The sequence below is a fragment of the Nerophis lumbriciformis genome, linkage group LG05 (genome assembly GCF_033978685.3).
Source record: "Nerophis lumbriciformis linkage group LG05, RoL_Nlum_v2.1, whole genome shotgun sequence".
In the NCBI taxonomy this organism is placed as follows: Eukaryota; Metazoa; Chordata; class Actinopteri; order Syngnathiformes; family Syngnathidae; genus Nerophis; species Nerophis lumbriciformis.
This window is the reverse complement of record NC_084552.2, coordinates 48,125,936-48,138,612: the sequence shown is the minus strand read 5'-3', so window position 1 is coordinate 48,138,612 and position 12,677 is coordinate 48,125,936. Positions and strand designations below refer to the sequence as shown.

The 12,677-nt window shown below is 39.2% G+C and overlaps 1 protein-coding gene across 2 annotated transcripts in view; it reads left to right on the top strand.

Moving 5' to 3' along the window:
* Positions 1-1,190: 1,190 nt before the first annotated feature.
* Positions 1,191-12,677, top strand: part of plxna4 (plexin A4) — a 381,909-nt gene continuing 370,422 nt past the window's right edge. For both annotated transcript variants that reach the window (XM_061959460.2, XM_072913282.1), the window contains exon 1: positions 1,191-1,518. The gene's annotated coding sequence lies outside the window, so the exon portion shown is untranslated. The remainder of the gene's footprint in view (positions 1,519-12,677) is intronic.

The window sequence follows — 12,677 nt, the reverse complement described above, 5'->3', positions numbered from 1 at the left end:
AGTTTCAAAGGATAATGCAAGTATTAAGTAGACTAAAAATGTTCCATAGTAGCAATATAAAATATAATATGTATGTAATATTTACATATTATATATACAGTATATAATATATACTGCTATATTATTATATTGTTATATAATATATACAATATATAACAAATCCCAATGACCATGTACAATATTACAGTATATGGAACAGCTGCAGCAAAAAAAGAAAAGAAAAAAGGGCAGCATAAAATAGAGAGTAGAATTGATCAATTGACAATTGACAAAAAAAAAACAACTACTGAATAATCTTTAATACACTATTTTTACATAAGTGGGTAAATTAAATACTTAATAATATCTGAAAAATAAGACATGTTTTTTTTTTTTTTTTAAACCCGAAAAGAATCCGGCACCATCATTTGAAGAAAATAATTATATATATATATATATATATATATATATATATATATATATATATATATATATATATATATATATATATTCTCTAAGTAAAAAACAACATGGATAATATTAGTATTATACATATCTATTTTTTCCCATTGGATTGTGCAGGTGTACCTAATAAAGTGGCCACGGAGCCTGGCTGCAATGCTGTTTCGGCCTGAAGGTGGCGCTCAGATGCAGAATTTAAAGGCGAGACGTCCCCGAGGAGAGAAAAAAAAGGAAGCAGAAGCCGCAGCCTCCTTACAAGAAAAAGCAAGTAAAAGTTAAAAACATGTCAGACATTAATATTCGCTTTCTCGGTGCCAATTTAGAGGCGATTCTCCTCATCTAAATCCTCATAATGATGACATCATGAATAGTAATTACTAGGCTAATTGAACCCCCCAGCGTTGAAAAGATGATCAAAGGGCACAAATGCAACAATATGATAGTAATAATGTGAATATATCACATTATAAACATGTTGGCATCCCCAAATAATAATAATAATATTTGCTGTCGAGGAGTTGGAAGTTGAAGATAAGCTGCCTAAAAGTGGGTGATGCTGACACAGCAATAATGCAATATGACTTTATTCTTTTTGGCGTGAAGGACGAAAACAGCAAAACTCCAAGACCCCCTGCTCCCAACCTCCCTCCCCGCCCTCCCTGCCCACCCTCCTCCCCACTCTGCAGCAGCCTCCCACGGAGCGCCACTTGAACAAGAGCCGCGCACTGAGTCGCATCCCAACTCTCTCTCTCTCTCTCTCTCTCTCTCCCTCCTCCAGCCAAGACGTGCTTCCTCGGCGGGACATGGCAGGTGCTGCCGCCGGCTCTGAGTGCGCGCTGAGCGGCGTGTGGCTGTGCGGCTGAGCGGTGAGGTGGAGGATGCTGCTGCGGCTCGTGGAAGTCCGCTCCTCGTCGTCAGTCTTCCCGCCTCCTGCGCGCGGATTTACGCCGGACTCGCTCCTCCAGGAGGATTTAAAGGAGGATTTAAAGAAATAAATTGAGGCATCTTTTTTGGGGGGGAGATACGGACTCGCCTCCTGCATCCGCAGTGCGGCTGCATGCGAAGTGACACCTGCAGGTAAGACCTGTCTTGCGTGGGCTTATTATGGGATGGCACCTTTCTTGCACTTTGCAGGCAGGATGCACCTGTTTCTTTTCTTTCTTTCTTTCTTTCTTTTTGCAGCAAGCTTTTGAAAGCATGTGCTGCATATTTTATAGGCTGACTTATTCAAGCGTGCGGCAGGAAGCTTTCCCTCCAACTAATGCTTCACATCAGCAAGCTTATATAGGAATTAATAAATGTTTGATTTATTTTATTAATAAACACACGTGAAGTGTTGCCTGGAAGCCGAGTAGAAGCTTCGAAAGTACTTCTATAAAGTCCACGTGTGGGGGTGTCCAAAATGCGGCTCCTTGTGTCTAAACACACATATTCATACATTGGGGCCCTGAGCAAACATTTTTTTGACCCCACCTCCCAATACACTAATCTCCCCCACATACAATTTTATCAAATCCCCTGACGAGCAGTGCAACCTGCGAAACAGGCTTGTCGGGATGATATAGCCTCTGTGTTTTTTCCTGATCTAACTTTTGTGTATATATATATATATATATATATATATATATATATATATATATATATATATATATATATATATATATATATATATATATACAATATATATATATATATATATATATTTATATATAGTATATATATATATATATATACAATATATATATATATATATATATATTTATATATAGTATATATATATATATATATATATATATACAATATATATATATATATATATATATACTATATATATATATATATATATATATATATATATATATATATATATATATATATATACAAAAGTTAGATCAGGAAAAAACACAGAGGCTATATCATCCCGACAAGCCTGCTTCGCAGGTTGCACTGCTCGTCAGGGGATTTGATCAAATTGCATAAAATTACAAAACAATGTTAAATTATAAATTGTAAAACTTATAACATTTCATAAAATCCCCCGACGAGCAGAGAAACCTGTGAAACAGGCTTGAAGGGATGATATAGCCTCTGTGTTTTTTCCTGACCTAACGTATATTCCGCTCTACCCCCGGTATTGAACGGATAAACCACAGAAACCTCGACTATGTATATATATAATATATAATATATAAAAAAGTTGTATATATATATATATATATATATATATATATATATATATATATATATATATATATATATATATATATGTAACTTTTTTAATCAACTATAAGTGTGTTGTACTATAATAGTTAATGGGAAATAAATAGTTTTTAGTGCAAAACAACAAATAGAACATAATTGAAACATAAATCTGCATATCTTCCTGACCCAGTAAGATTGTTGATCACTAAGGCACAATGAGAAGATTTGGAGAAATATCCCATATTAAAAAAACCCCCCAAAAAACAGTTATACAGCAGGAATGGGCTAGGAATAAGTTTGCATGCAGGAAAATGGTAAATTAAGTATCCTGCCATTTATTAATTGAAATGTTTGCATACGTTAGTCACACAGAATGCAGATAGAACATGTCGTAACCAGACCTTATTTTGATATTCATACGCCAAAGTTGTGTTTTGCCTCATCCTTCACTTTAAGCGTAAGGATGCGTGAAGACTGCACTATGACGAAGTCAGAAAGAGAAAGAGATGATACAGTAGTATCTGCTCACAGATGCTACCTGGGAGTTGTTTGAGCAAACGGCAGCCAGTCCTGGATAGTCCCACTCCTTAATGCTCCAGTCACACGCAGGATGCTCACAGGAATGAAGCAAAAAAAAATAAATACAAGCTTACGGACTGTAGTGTTTCTTTGAACATGTTCTAATGCTGCTGGAAATTGAAGTGGAACTATGAAGCGCGTTTCCTTCTTTGTTGTGTGCAATGACACAGGGAATCTAATCTGATCTAATCTAATCAAAATGGACCGTGGCTCATTCTGGAAAAAAACCAATTAGACTGTAAAAGTAACAACAACAAAAAAAGAAACATTTGACTGTGCTTTATGACCTAAAATACATAAAGAGTTATATTTTAAAATAGGTCATATGACTGTTAAAATTATTTCAGTTAGCACACATACATAAAGACTTTGATGTCATTTTTTTCCGTGTAATTTAGTTATTTTTGCCATTTTTCTTGCCTTTAACACACTATACAGATGCACATGTATTCCTTTTGTACTACAAGTGTTAGACATTGTGTGCGTGTGTGTGTGCGTGTGTGCGTGTGTTCAAAGCGTGGCTGCAGGGGTTGTTACATATGTCGGGGAGCCCTGAAGGGTTTGCTTCAACCACCCGACACAGTTCCCTACTTGTCTACACTGTAAGGTGTGCGAGTGTGTGTTGTTTTGTGCATCTCGTGGTGCACTCTCATTGTAGGAACACCCTTATTTATTCATTAGCAGTGCAGTAAAACGTGTGTTATTGCGCTCGGGTGTCATACTGGAGATTGTTTCTTCCATTGTTCCCATCTCCTCGTCCGACTATTGGAACATTTCTCATCTTCTTAAACTCAACAACATTGTTTGTTTACAGCTGCAGGCAGGGCAGTTGATAGGAATTCTGGCCCCCCCTGGAAGAATATTGGTGTGGGTCCCTCAACCCAATTTATTGCCTGTGTGTGTGTGTGTGTGTGTGTGTGTGTGTGTGTGCGTGTGTGTTTGCGTGTGTGTGTGTGTGTGTGTGTGTGTGTGTGTGTGTGTGTGTGGGCCCTTATCACCTTTCTCCCCTATACAACAGCACTGGCTGCAAGTGTGCTTAATGAAGTGGTCACCAGTGTGTGTGTGTGTGTGCTGGAGCAACTCACTTTGACATATGACCCCTCCCACCTCGGTGTGTCAGCCAGCGTTGTGCTTACAAGAGAGCGTGGCCTTGTCAATATTGTTGCTGCCTTTAATGCTTCAGCTCTCACATACACAATCTTGTGGAAGTATGGACATATGAGGCAGAAGTGTGTGTGTGCGTGCATGTGCGTGCATGTGTGTGACTAGTCACATAAATGACTATGTTGTGCATTGAACCTGAATATGTCTCTTTTTGTTCTTACAAAAGTCCTTGTGCTTTTCCAAACATGACTTTCTTCAAGCATCTGATTGGCTAAAAAAAGGGTTGAGGGTCAGAGCGCCACCTATTGAATTTGCTTGTTTTTATATGGTTTGATGCCACTATGGAGATACAATACTGCATTTTGGCTCTCCAGTAGGGAAATACAATAATAATATTGAATTAAAAAAAATAAAATAAATAAATAAATAAATTATGACATTTAAAAAAAACTAAAATACATGATTGAAAAACATGTATAAGTTATGTTGACTATTTAGTTGGGGGAAAAAATGTAAATTTTAAATATTTAAAGTAATTTCAAAATTTAATGAAATAAATCAAATATTGGTATTTTGACTTTTTGCTGTGAATCAGTGAAAAAATACCACCAACTGAAGAAGAATACAGCATTTAAAGATGTATTAAAACTGGGAAACATGTTTTTATTATTAAAATAATGATTATTATAAGCAGCAAAGTAGAACAGGGGTTAGTGCATGCGTCTCACAATACGAAGGTCCTGAGTTCAATTCCGGGCTCGGGAGTTTGGAGTTTGCATGTTCTCCCCGTGACTGCGTGGGTTCCCTCCGGGTACTCTGGCTTCCTCCCACCTCCAAAGACATGCACCTGGGGATAGGTTGATTGGCAACACTAAATGGTCCCTAGTGTGTGAATGTGAGTGTGGATGTTGTCTGTCTATCTGTGTTGGCCCTGTGATGAGGTGGCGACTTGTCCAGGGTGCACCCCGCCTTCCGCCCGAATGCAGCTGGGATAGGCTCCAGTACCCCCCGCGACCCCGAAAGGGACAAGTGGTAGAAGATGGATGGATGATTTTTTTTTTTTTTTTTTTTTTTTTTTTTTTTTTTAAATTGTAGCTCTTTACTGATAAAAATGAAATACATAAAACCCATGAACAAAGCATTTTGTTGTTTAAAATAAAAATAAAAATACCATTTACATTTTTTTCAAAAGTAGATCATTCCCACTAAAGCAAAAAACATACAGAAAATGTTGACATAGAGATAGTTTTATTTGAACTTCTTAGTGGCAAACATTTTTAAAAGAAAAATAATTTTCAATATTCAAAATTATTTCAAAATACAACAAAACTACATTGAAAATAATACTTTTAAATAGTTAATGCAAAGAAAAATATTTATAAAATAATTTCAAATTTAAATAAAATGCATAAACATTTGATAAAGTTCAATTTCAATTCATAGCAGGGAAAATAAGTATTGTATTAACAAGCTTTGCAACTTTTTAATTGATAAAATAAATAATAACAATTCAAAACCGTGTTTTTATAATGATAAATATAAGTAAAATGTTTTATTAAATTATCAATAAGTACACAAATAAGTATTATTAGTTCTAGTTAAAGGTTTAAATACACTTTAAATTGTTTCATTATGTTGTTGATGAACTGCAGGACTTTGTCATTAGTGACTGCAATGTCCCTTTGGGACAGAGGACCCTATTGAAATTGTAAGGTTTTATTATTCAAAATTGCGATCTAATCAAAAAACCAAACCCCAAAACTCAAAATTGCACTCTAGAGCCCCCTAGGAAAAAACACAGACAAAACTGCTTGTAACTTCCGGTTGGAATGTCGTAGAGACATGAAACAAAAACCTCTATGTAGGTCTCACTTAGACCTAGATTTCATACACTAACATCCTTCAGCAAAAATCAACAGGAAGTTGGCAATTCCCCTTTCAAAACAAAAGTTTAGTAAAAACCGCTCACCTTTTTTCAAAAATTATCTCCTCTGAGCGCGTTTGTCGTGTCGGCTTCAAACTAGCACAGGAGAGAGATTGAACCCTTCTGATTAAAAATTGACGAAAGAGTTTTAATCACTGCTCCGGTTTGGATTTGATGTGCCGTCAAATTCGGTCCTGTCCATCGCTGCTTGCAGCTTTAATGTTTTCATTGTTTTTCGTTCACATGCTGCACTAAACCTTACAACCTTAAACACTTAATTCCTTCTTGATCTGCCTGCAGCTCTTTTTCATATCTTCTCCTCTAAACAACACATTTTTGTCAGTGTGTGGAGCGAGGGGGCAGAAACATGACATTGGATGACCTTGTGAAGGAGACAAAAGGGAAAATGAGGAAACCTTTTGCAATGGACCGCCTCTTGGGGGTCAGGGTGGTGGTCGGGGAGCGAGAAGGGGGCCATCCTGTGAGGATGATGATGATGATGATGATTCATACTGAAACAGACGTTGATGAAGATGCTGCATGCTGCGCGTGGTAACATTGGAGTCGAGCGTGACAAGCAGGAAATTAGTTTTGGTTTCATAAGATCGTGTCAGGGCAGCACCCCCTCCTCCAACACAATCATCACTGAGGATTAAACCCCCCCCCAAGTCCCTGTCTTAGCATGCAAGTATGCATCATCATAATCATCATCGAGCTACACCAGCTGACGTCACGTTCGCGAAAAGAAGTGCAGTTCACCAACGTCACCACTAGGTAGCGTGACTGTAGCCGTTGCTTTAAAGCGAAAGTGTCTCATAATCTTTTGACTGACTGTACGTATACTCATACAGCATGTGTCGTCAAAGTATTGAGGCACCTTTCCATGTTATTGAATGGGAAAGTGTCCCTAAACATTTGAGCGACATACATACACACTGTTTACAGTCCAACGTATGGGGACACTTTCTTAGGTTATTCAATGAGAAAGTGTCTCTAAACTTTTGACTGACTGTACTCGTTCCTTCGGCACTTTTCAGGTCATCTATACTGAGGTCTCAGTACATTGCAAATTTTAAAGTAACATTAAGATTTTGCAGATTTTGCCCACTCCGCCAAGGCTGCCCTTTGTCACCGATTCTGTTCATAACCTTTATGGACAGAATTTCTAGACGCAGTCAGGGCGTTGAGGGGATCTGGTTTGGTGGCTGCAGGATTAGGTCTCTGCTATTTGCAGATGATGTGGTCCTGATGGCTTCCTCTGGCCAAGATCTTCAGCTCTCGCTGGATCGGTTCGCAGCCGAGTGTGAAGCGACTGGGATGGGAATCAGCACCTCCAAGTCCGAGTCCATGGTTCTCTCCCGGAAAAGGGTGGAGTGCCATCTCCGGGTTGGGGAGGAGATCTTGCCCCAAGTGGAGGAGTTCAAGTACCTCGGAGTCTTGTTCACGAGTGGGGGAAGAGTGGATCGTGAGATCGACAGGCGGATCGGTGCGGCATCTTCAGTAATGCGGACGCTGTATCGATCCGTTGTGGTGAAGAAGGAGCTGAGCCGGAAGGCAAAGCTCTCGATTTACCGGTCGATCTACGTTCCCATCCTCACCTATGGTCATGAGCTTTGGGTCTAGACCGAAAGGACAAGATCACGGGTACAAGCGGCCGAAATGAGTTTCCTCCGCCGAGTGGCGGGGCTCTCCCTTAGAGATAGGGTGAGAAGCTCTGTCATTCGGGGGGAGCTCAAAGTAAAGCCGCTGCTCCTCCACATCGAGAGGAGCCAGATGATGTGGTTCGGGCATCTGGTCAGGATGCCACCCGAACGCCTCCCTAGGAAGGTGTTTCGGGCACGTCCGACCGGTAGGAGGCCACGGGGAAGACCCAGGACACGCTGGGAAGACTATCTCTCCCGGCTGGCCTGGGAACGCCTCGGGATCCCCCGGGAGGAGCTGGACGAAGTGGCTGGGGAGAGGGAAGTCTGGGCTTCCCTGCTTAAGCTGCTGCCCCCGCGACCCGACCTCGGATAAGCGGAAGAAGATGGATGGATGGATGGATTGAGATTTTGATATTTATGTTAAAATTAAGTAGGTTTTAGAATGTATGAAGTCTTATAACAGCATAAGAATTGATTATAAGTGTGTGATAAAACTGTGTGAAGGCCTTATAAATGCATATAATAGTCATAAAACTAAGAGTGACCTTACTCTCTTACTCTTGGTGGGGCGGTATAGCTCGGTTGGTAGAGTGGCCGTGCCAGCAACTTGAGGGTTCCAGGTTCGATCCCCGCTATTGCCAACCTAGTCTCTGCCGTTGTGTCCTTGGGCAAGACACTTTACCCACCTGCTACCAGTGCCACCCACACTGGTTTAAATGGAACTTAGATATTGGGTTTCAGTATGCAAAAGCACTTTGAGTCACTAGAGAAAAGCGCTATATAAATATAATTCACTTCACTCTGCGGAAGTTCACGTACCACTAAGGTTATAGGGCGTAACCCCCATGATAATCGAAGGAATAATTGTTATATATGTTGCTTTTTATTACTATATATGTATATATATATATATATATATATATAGTCGAGCTTTCTGTGGTTTATCTGTTATACAGTGCTCAATACCGGGGTAGAGCGGAGTATACGTTAGAACAGGAAAAAACACAGAGGCTATTTCATCCCTACAAGCCTGTTTCACAGGTTTTCCTGCTCTTCAGGGGATTTCCCTGCGAAACAGGCTTGTAGGGATGAAATAGCCTATGTGTTTTTTCCTGACCTAATGTGTATGTATATATATATATATATTAGACTTAGACTTAGACTTCCTTTATTGTCATTCAAATTTGAACTTTACAGTACAGATAAGAACGCAATTTTGTTGCATTGGCTCGTTGTAGTGCAGGATAAAAGAGCAATAAGGTGCAGATATAAATAGATTTCCTGTACAGAGAAATATATTGCACTTTTGCATATGCATTCACGTTTATGGATGTATGTTATATTGTCTTTATAATCCAGCGATTAATCCGTTTTTGGGGGGAATTTAGGGGATCATTATAGCTCAGTTGGTAGAGTGGCCGTACCGGCAACTTGAGGGTTTCAAGTTCGATCCCGTTGTGTCCTTTGGCAAGACACTTTACCCACCTGCTCCCAGTGCCACCCACACTGGTTTAAATGTAACTACTAATCACTATTATGATTATGACATGTATATATATATATATATATATATATATATATATATATATATATATATATATATACATGTCATAATCATAATAGTGAAGTGAATTGTGAAGTGAATTATATTTATATAGCGTTTTTCTCTTGTGACTCAAAGCGCTTTTACATAGTGAAACCCAATATCTAAGTTACATTTAAACCAGTGTGGTTTATGTTTGTGTATATATATATATATATATATATATATATATATATATACAGTATACACATATATACATATATACACTATATGTACAGTATATATGTATATATTTATATGTACAGTATGTATATTACAAGTCAAAAGTATTGAGACATTTTCTCATGTTATTCAATGGGTAAGGTGTCACCAAAAGTCTGTCTTGTACTCTATACTTACTTACAATATATATCAGATCTGTATTTGTCATTGCAGCCAAAAGGCAGTGTGGGGAGAGGAGGGGGTAAGAAGGGGTCCTCCCCTCTTTAGTACCCCCACCCCCCCATAACCCCCAGGATATATCATATTGTAGCGTGATTTTACATGAGCGATTTACAGAGGCTTACGCTGGTGTTTGCATGTTGCTGTGATTTGCATTTTCTTCACTATTTTGTCTGTTGATGGGATTTGGACACACGCGCGCACATTTTTAAATATAAATGTGTGTGTGTGTGTGTGTGTGTGTGTGTGTGTGTGTGTGTGTGTGTGTGTGTGTGTGTGTGTGTGTGTTCGAGTGCAGGCCAGGCTCCAACTCTCCCTGCCAAGTGCAGAGGAGAAGTTTGTTGCTTTCCTGCAATGTTTTCATTCTGGCTGATCTCTGTTCTGTGTGTACAATGGGATGGCTGTGATGAGAATGAGTGTACATGCAGTGACTCACACCTAATACTAGTGTACTCACATGTCAATGATATACGTGTCATCCCTTTGTTTGCACCGAGCATCATTTCCAAAGCGGCTCGCGTTCCTCGTCGTCTCGTCTACACGGTGACACACAGCATTCTCTGCGTCTCCATGGCGACGGTTTACCCCTTCACGGAAATTGTCCTTTGTCGCCACGGACGCTGGCAGTAAAAGTCGAATGATGATGTTTGATGGCAGGGACTGGAAAATGCACCAATAGGAGACAAGATTTGACTGTAAAGTAAAAAAAAAAAAAAAGGAATGTAGATTTACAGTGAAAAACTGGCAGCTCAGTTACTGGAATTTAATTGTAAAATTTACTGTGGTTTCAACGCCAAATTAATGTAAATTTAAAATCGTCACCACTGTTTTTTTGTGGAAAAATCCTGGTTACTGAGCTGCCAGTTTTTTACCGCCTTTTTTTACTGTACTGTAAAAAAAACAAAAAAACATACAAATTATTATAATAATACAATGGCTATATAACGATTTTTTATTTTTCTTTATCAATCAGAAATATCAAGCTAAAATGGATACGTGTGGAGAGAGTGTTTCACATTTTCCCCATCATCCGTTGTAATGAATTTAAATGAGTGTCATTTAGATTTTTTTTTATGTTGATTATACATTTTTTTTTAAATAATATCCACAAAGTTAAATGAGCAGGTTGTGTTATGTGTGACTGTTTGTTGAATTTTTGTACCGTTTTTTTTTCTTTTTTCTCTGCACCGTGACTAGGGAAGGTTGTTCGGATTGGGTCATATAATTTAATACCATACTTGCCAACCCTCCCGGATTTTCCGGGAGACTCCCGAAATTCAGCGCCTCTCCCGAAAACCTCCCGGGACAAATTTTCTCCCAAAAATCTCCCGAAATCCAGGCGGACCTGAGTGACGTGTCGACAGCCTGTTTTCACGTCTGCTTTCCCACAATATAAACAGAATGCCTGCCCAATCACGTTATAACTGCAGAATGATGGAGGGCGAGTTCTTGGTTTCTTATGTGGGTTTATTGTTAGGCAGTTTCATTAACGTCCTCCCAGCGCGGCAACAACACACAACAACAGCAGTCACGTTTTCGTCTACCGTAAAGCAGTTCGTTTGCCGTAAACAGCAATGTTGTGACACTCTTAAACAGGACAATACTGCCATCTACTGTACATGCATATGTGACAATAACGTCTACGGCTTTTAGAGAGTGCAGTGCACAACTGCGCACACAACAAGGAGACGAAGCAGAATGCATCATCAGAGAGGGTGTTCAGCATGGTTAGAAAAATATTGACAGAGAATAGAACAAGGATGGACAATTCAACCCTTAACTCAACAATGAGTAGATGAGTGTTATGTGTGTGTATATGTGTAAATAAATGAACACTGAAATTCAAGTATTTCTCTTATATATATATATATATATATAATAAAATATATATGTATATATATATACATATAGCTAGAATTCACTGAAAGTCAAGTATTTCTTATATATATGAAATACTTGACTCCTCCCCTCTTAACCACGCCCCCAACCACGCCCCCCCTCCTCCTCCCCCACCTCCCGAAATCGGAGGTCTCAAGGTTGGCAAGTATGTTTAATACTGTACTTCATTACCATGAAAACACAATTAAAGGCAAGATTAGTTTCATTGGCCGCTACATGGTGATATAATGGCAATAATCACATATGATATGGGTGCACCGCTCCCGCTCAAATTTTTATTGAACTCGGCAGGCCGCATTTGGCCCGCGGGCCGTTATTTGGACACCCCTGGTTTAAACCATAATGATGTAATACTGCCTGCAGCCACCGTGGTCTTCAGTGAGACAGCTGAACCACGCACCAAAAGTGAATGCCATAAATGATAACTCTCATGTATTTACTTGTTCTTCTTGTACTTTGGGGACATGAAACGATGATAAGCTATAAAAGTTTATTAACAAGCCTCAGTTCTTTACAACTACTTAAAGCCATTCCAGACTCCCTTGGCAAAATGTGTGATTTTACTGCACTGCTGTTTATCAACACTACATTGAGGTTTTGTGTACTGTGAGTGTTTAGAATGAGTTGTACTCTTTTCTCCCACAAGTTCTGAATGAAGTTTAGTCCCTTTTTCCTCCTCCTTTTCTCCCTTTGTGTCCATCTGTTTTGCATTGTCGTTACGCTAGTTCATCCAGAGGAGCATTACTTGGGTCGTTCCGGCCGGGCCCCAACAGCCAATCTGGCAGGCGTACAGTTACAAACTACAAACTGTGTGTGTGTGTGCGTGTGTGTGTGTTGGTGAGACCTCCATGTCTTTAGGCAAAGCAATGAGGTACAACTGGTGGAAAATCAGGGCATACAA